The sequence below is a fragment of the Rhinopithecus bieti genome, unplaced genomic scaffold (genome assembly GCF_001698545.2).
Source record: "Rhinopithecus bieti isolate Rb0 unplaced genomic scaffold, ASM169854v2 scaffold_2453, whole genome shotgun sequence".
Lineage (NCBI taxonomy): Eukaryota > Metazoa > Chordata > Mammalia > Primates > Cercopithecidae > Rhinopithecus > Rhinopithecus bieti.
The window spans coordinates 1,849,638-1,855,042 of record NW_016804447.1 but is presented as its reverse complement, the minus strand read 5'-3'; the positions used below and the strand labels follow the sequence as shown (position 1 = coordinate 1,855,042).

The following is a 5,405-nucleotide window of genomic DNA, read 5'->3' as shown; positions in this document are numbered from 1 at the left end:
GAAAATTATGTGTCTTGGAGTTGCTCTTCTCAAGGAGTATCTTTGTGGCATTCTCTGCATTTCCTGAATTTGAATGCGGGCTTGCCTTGCTAGGTTGGGGAAGTTCTCCTGGATAATATCCTGCAGAGTGTTTTCCAACTTGATTCCATTCTCCCCGTGACTTTCAGGTACACCAGTCAGATGTAGATTTGGACTTTTCACATGGTCCCATATTTCTTGGAGGCTTTGTTCATTTCTTTTTACACTTTTTTCTTTAAACTTCTCACTTCATTTCATTCATTTGATCTTCAATCACTGATACCCTTTCTTCCAGTTGATTGAATCGGCTACTGAAGATTGTGCATTTGCCACGTAGTTCTCATGCCATAGTTTTCAGCTCTATTAGGTCATTTAAGGACTTTTATATATGGTTATTCTAGTTAGCCATTTGTCTAATTTTTTTTTCAAGGTTTTTAGCTTCTTTGCAATGGGTTTGAACTTCCTCTTTTAGCTCGGAGAAGTTTGATTGTCGGAAGCCTTCTTCTCTCAAATCATCAAAGTCATTCTCCATACAGCTTTGTTCCATTGCTGGCGAGGAGCTGCATTCCTTTGGAGGGAGAGAGGTGCTCTGATTTTTAGAATTTTCAGCTTTTCTGCTGTTTTCTCCCCATCTTTGTGGTTTTATCTACCTTTGGTCTTTGATGATGGTGACATACAGATGGGGTTTTTGTGTGGATGTCCTTTCTGTTTGTTAGTTTTCCTTCTAACAGTCAGGACCCTCAGTTGCAGGGCTGTTGAAGTTTGCTGGAGGTCCACTTCAGACCCCGTTTGCCTGGGTATCAACAGCGGAGGCTGCAGAAGAGTGAATATTGCTGAACAGCAAATGTTGCTGTGTGATCTTTCCTCCGGAAGCTTCATCTCAGAGGGATACAAGGCCATGTGAGGTGTCAGTCTGCCACTACTGGGGGATGCCTCCTGGTTAGGCTACCTGGGGGTCAGGGACCCACTTGAGGAGGCAGTCTGTCCGTTCTGAGATCTCAAACTCTGTGCTGGGAGAACCACTACTCTCTTCAAAGCTGTCAGACAGGGACATTTACATCTGCAGAGGTTTCTGCTGCCTTTTGTTTGGTTATGCCCTGTGCCCAGAGGTGCAGTCTACAGAGGTAGGCAGGCCTCCTTGAGTTGTGGTGGGCTCCACCTAGTTCGAGATTCCCTGGCTGCTTTGATTACGTACTCAAGCCTCAGCAATGCTGGGTGCCCTTCCCTCAGCCTTGCTGCTGCTTTGCAGTTAGATCTCAGACTGCTATGCTAGCAATGAGGGAGGGCCCATGGGTGTGGGACCCTCTGAGCCAGGTGCAGGATATAATCTCCTGTTGTGCCATTTGCTAAGACCCTTGGAAAAGCACAGTATTAGGGTGGAAGTGACCCGATTTTCCAGGTACTGTGTGTCTCGGTTCCCCTTGGCTAGAAAAGGGAATTCCCTTACTCTTGCACTTCCTGGGTGAGGCGATACCTTGCCCTGCTTCGGCTCTCACTCACTGGGCTGCACCTACTGTCCTGCACCCACTGTCCAACATGTCTCAGTGAGATGGACCCGGTACCTCAGTTGGAAATGCAACTTCTGTCTTCTGTGTTGCTCACTCTGGGAGCTGTAGCCTGGAGCTGTTCCTATTTGGCCATCTTCCTGCCTGTCTCTTGAAAGATTTAAGAGTTGAGATTTAGAGAACAGATGATGTTGAAGCCATATTTCGTGCCCTAAATATGTGCAAGTTATAAAAAATGTTTTAATTTATAAAATGTACATTCTAAAGTGACACTAATATAAATGAATTTAGTATTCACCAATAAAATATTTTGACCACTTTTACTTTTGCATTTATCAGTATGTACTGATGTTTTGATTAAACTATTAAATATTATTAGATATTATTCATTTTTAATTGAACTATAATTTATTAAATATCTGCTAAGTGTCTCACATATTGAAAAGTTAAACAGGTCTGATATAAATTTTCTTCACAATATATCCAGTGAAATCAGAAAATAAATAACTGGCTGTAAACTACATATGCAACAAAAATCTAAGGAGAGATGTTGAATAAAAGCCTTAAAAAGAAAAAAGGGAATGCCCTATTATCATTGGAGTATATCAGAGAAGGAAAGCAAAATTAACATGTATTTAGTATTCCAATGCTTTTCCTTTTAAAGTCTATTTTATACATTAAGAAACTTAGTTTCAGAAAGCAGCAAGAATCTTCCAAGATTTAATCACATAGGTAAAATCTTAGAAATCAAAACCTGTGTCATTTTATTCTTGCTCTTTTGTTTATATCATTTGCTGTTCTGAAGAATGGAATGAGGAGTTTGTAAGGTGAATAGGTCGAGGAGGCAAAGAACAATTAGAGCAGAGTGAAGAGCATGTGAAAACAATAAAGCATTGAACATGGCTAACATGTAGGATATACAATTTGTAGGAGACAAAAGGAGAGCGAAAAAATGCGTAAATTATAAGTTTTTAAACCATTCCAAGTATCACCTCATGCTGAATTTCAGTTAAAATAAAAGAAAGTGCTAAACACCTGTATGCATAAGGAAAATAACTCCAGCATCATTTAGGAGGAACAAATGCATCAAGAAGAAGCCTGAGACAGAGGCCAGATAATCTGTTCTTGTTGTGAGTCTAAGTAGCCAATGCGACATATGGCAACACTGACTTGGATGATACTTGATTCATGTAATAATTTATCTCCCAGCATAGGCCAGAAAAACTGGTTTTGTAAGACATTTTGTTACTTATCTGATCAAATAAGAATAAATCTTCAGAAATAGACTCATAAAGAAAAATCTGAAGATAAGGATTTACTTGGGTAAAGCAAGAGGAGAAGGTAATCCCAGACAAAATACCCAAGTTCTCTATACTTCCAATGTTTTTAAAACACCATTGCAGGGGTCAACTGAAAATACCATTGCTTTACTAGCCACCCTGTTTGCTTAGATTCTCTTGGCATGTCTCTGAAAATATTTTAGTCATTTTGACTTGAATTTATCATATATTAAGAGTGAAAAATGAAAGAAAGAGTAAGTAAAATTAAAGCATTTACAAAAGTTCTGGTAAAGGTATATATGTGCATGTGCATAAATATACCAGCATGTGCGCACACACATGCACACATACATAAACCATCCCAGAATAATGAGGGTACAAATATTGATAGTAATTTTCACTTAATACACCTTGTTTTTGTTTTTGAGATGGAGTCTTGCTCTGTTGCCCAGTTTGGAGTGCAGTGGTGAGATCCTGGCTCACTGCAAGCTCCACCTCCCCGGTTCACGCCATTCTCCTGCCTCAGCCTTCCGAGTAGCTGGAACTACAGGCACCTGCCACCATACCCAGCTAATCTTTTGTACTTTTAGTGGAGACGGGGTTTCACCGTGTTAGCCAGGATGGTCTAGATCTCCGATCTTCCTACCTAGTGATCTGCCTGCCTCGGCCTCCCAAAGTGCTGGGATTACAGGAGTAAGCCACTGCTCGCGGCCACCTTGTGTTTTTAATTTCAAATTGCACCTGAGGTTAATCATGTGTTAATGTACTTTTACTATGTATTATTATAATTATGATTTATCTGGTATAATTCATTATTATTTATACTTGGATCTTTTGGAAACTGGGGCAATATTATGAATTTGAGAAAAGCATACATTTTTTCACATTTCTTATGGTAAAACTTAATTCACTGAAACCAACTGGGCTAAAATCCATTTTCTCTTAATGTAAAGCATGAATCATCTATTCAAATTCTAAAATTGGATTGAAAGTTTTCCTAGATAGAACAAAAGTGAGAGAAGTGAAACATAATATTCTTTCCTGCTTTTAAACAGATCTACTTGAATGGACTCATTAATTTTTACACCTGAAAGAGATCAGTGATCATTTGATGAAATCTCCACATTTTACAGTGAGTAGCCATTCTATTTCTCAAGATCTGTGTTTTATTTTTCCATTCTTTTATGGAGTGTAGTTTCCATCAAAAGACTAGTGAGTGGTATGGAAGAAATTCATATTTATCTTTTACTTTAAAGAAACATGCTTTCATTTCTATATTATTCAAAATATTCTAAAAAATGTATTAAAGTATTTTATTAAAGGACAGAATGAATCCACATTCCAACATAACTGTTAACCACTCTCCATTTTATACTTTCAATTTACCTTTCACCCACGCAAGGGGGAGAAGGGAAAATGAAATCAAGGAGGTCATTGTCCAAGTATTCTCACTTGTTTCTTATCAGGGGATGAAAATCCACGATTGAAGTTGAAGATAGACTAAGCTGAGTGAAGTAAACATGGTCAGTGCCACTTTGTGGAAGAGCAGCAAGAATCATCTCACTCAGGCATTTATTCCAGATAACTCCCCATTTCACAACTCTATGCTGACTCCAAATCATGTTTAATAATGGTTCGTCAATGAAGTCTAAACTTCAAACCACGGACTTCAAGTGCCTCCATCAATCTATTTCTCAACCTACTAATTGTTCTCATTTTTTACTTGTAACTAATCACTGACAGTGCAGAAAAGCTGGCTTGAGTGTGAAGAAAGAAACATATATGGAGATAATAATTTCCTCAATTTAGTGAAACTTAGTCTTTTTTTTAACCAAAAAATGGTCCTTTTGTAATTAATATTAATTACCTGAAACCGTAATGACCCCCATCAACTTCATGAATCAGCTATGAGCTTTAGAAGAAGTCTATTTCATCTGCAACCAAAGTATAAGCCTTATTGGTCAAAAGGCAATCTCATATTCCTTGTCAGCTCTTGGTTCTAAAAGAACATACAACCTAACTTCCACCAATAAGACTTGATGACAAGTTTGCTGGGATGGAGAGGATCTTTAGAAAAATTTTCCTCCTCACTGAGAGTGGAGCATGAAAAGTGATAATGTCTCTTCTTTTTCTAGACATAGTCACTTAAGAAATCACTGCAACCACACTGTTACTATCCTGAGGAAGAAAGATGGTAGACTTGAGGGATGGAAAGAAAACACATTTCACATCAAATTTCTTAAACAACTTAGAAACCAATTTTTCTCTAAATTTCTGTCTATATGAGATAATACCTTTCTCCATTAAGCAAGTCTCTAAAGTTTTTCTTTTCTTTGAAGCAGAGATTATCCTAATACAAATGGGTAAGTATTATTTCAGTTGAAAGTACAAAATTGTTTGGTGTTTTCCACATACATTGGCACTCTCAAAAATTATTTTTATATGAAAATACATTTTGTTAATATCACTTATATACTACATAATTTCAAGGAACATATACTATATGTCTGTATACATTTCACTGTACTGAGTCATCTGCTTGGGAACCTGGTGTTTGGCAAAAACCCTAACATAAAATATAGGCTATTGAAAGCCTCACTAT

General features: G+C 37.7%; 1 long non-coding RNA gene across 3 annotated transcripts in view; it reads left to right on the top strand.

The window, feature by feature from the left end:
• LOC108527199 (uncharacterized) overlaps positions 1-4,631 on the top strand; it is a 28,501-nt gene extending 23,870 nt beyond the window's left edge. The window contains exons 4-5 of one of the 3 annotated variants that reach the window (XR_001884732.1): positions 3,859-3,935; positions 4,270-4,631. This is a non-coding gene — a long non-coding RNA (uncharacterized LOC108527199). The remainder of the gene's footprint in view (positions 1-3,858; positions 3,936-4,269) is intronic. The other 2 variants (XR_001884731.1, XR_001884733.1) reach the window with 2 other exon arrangements.
• The last annotated feature ends 774 nt before the right edge of the window (positions 4,632-5,405 follow it).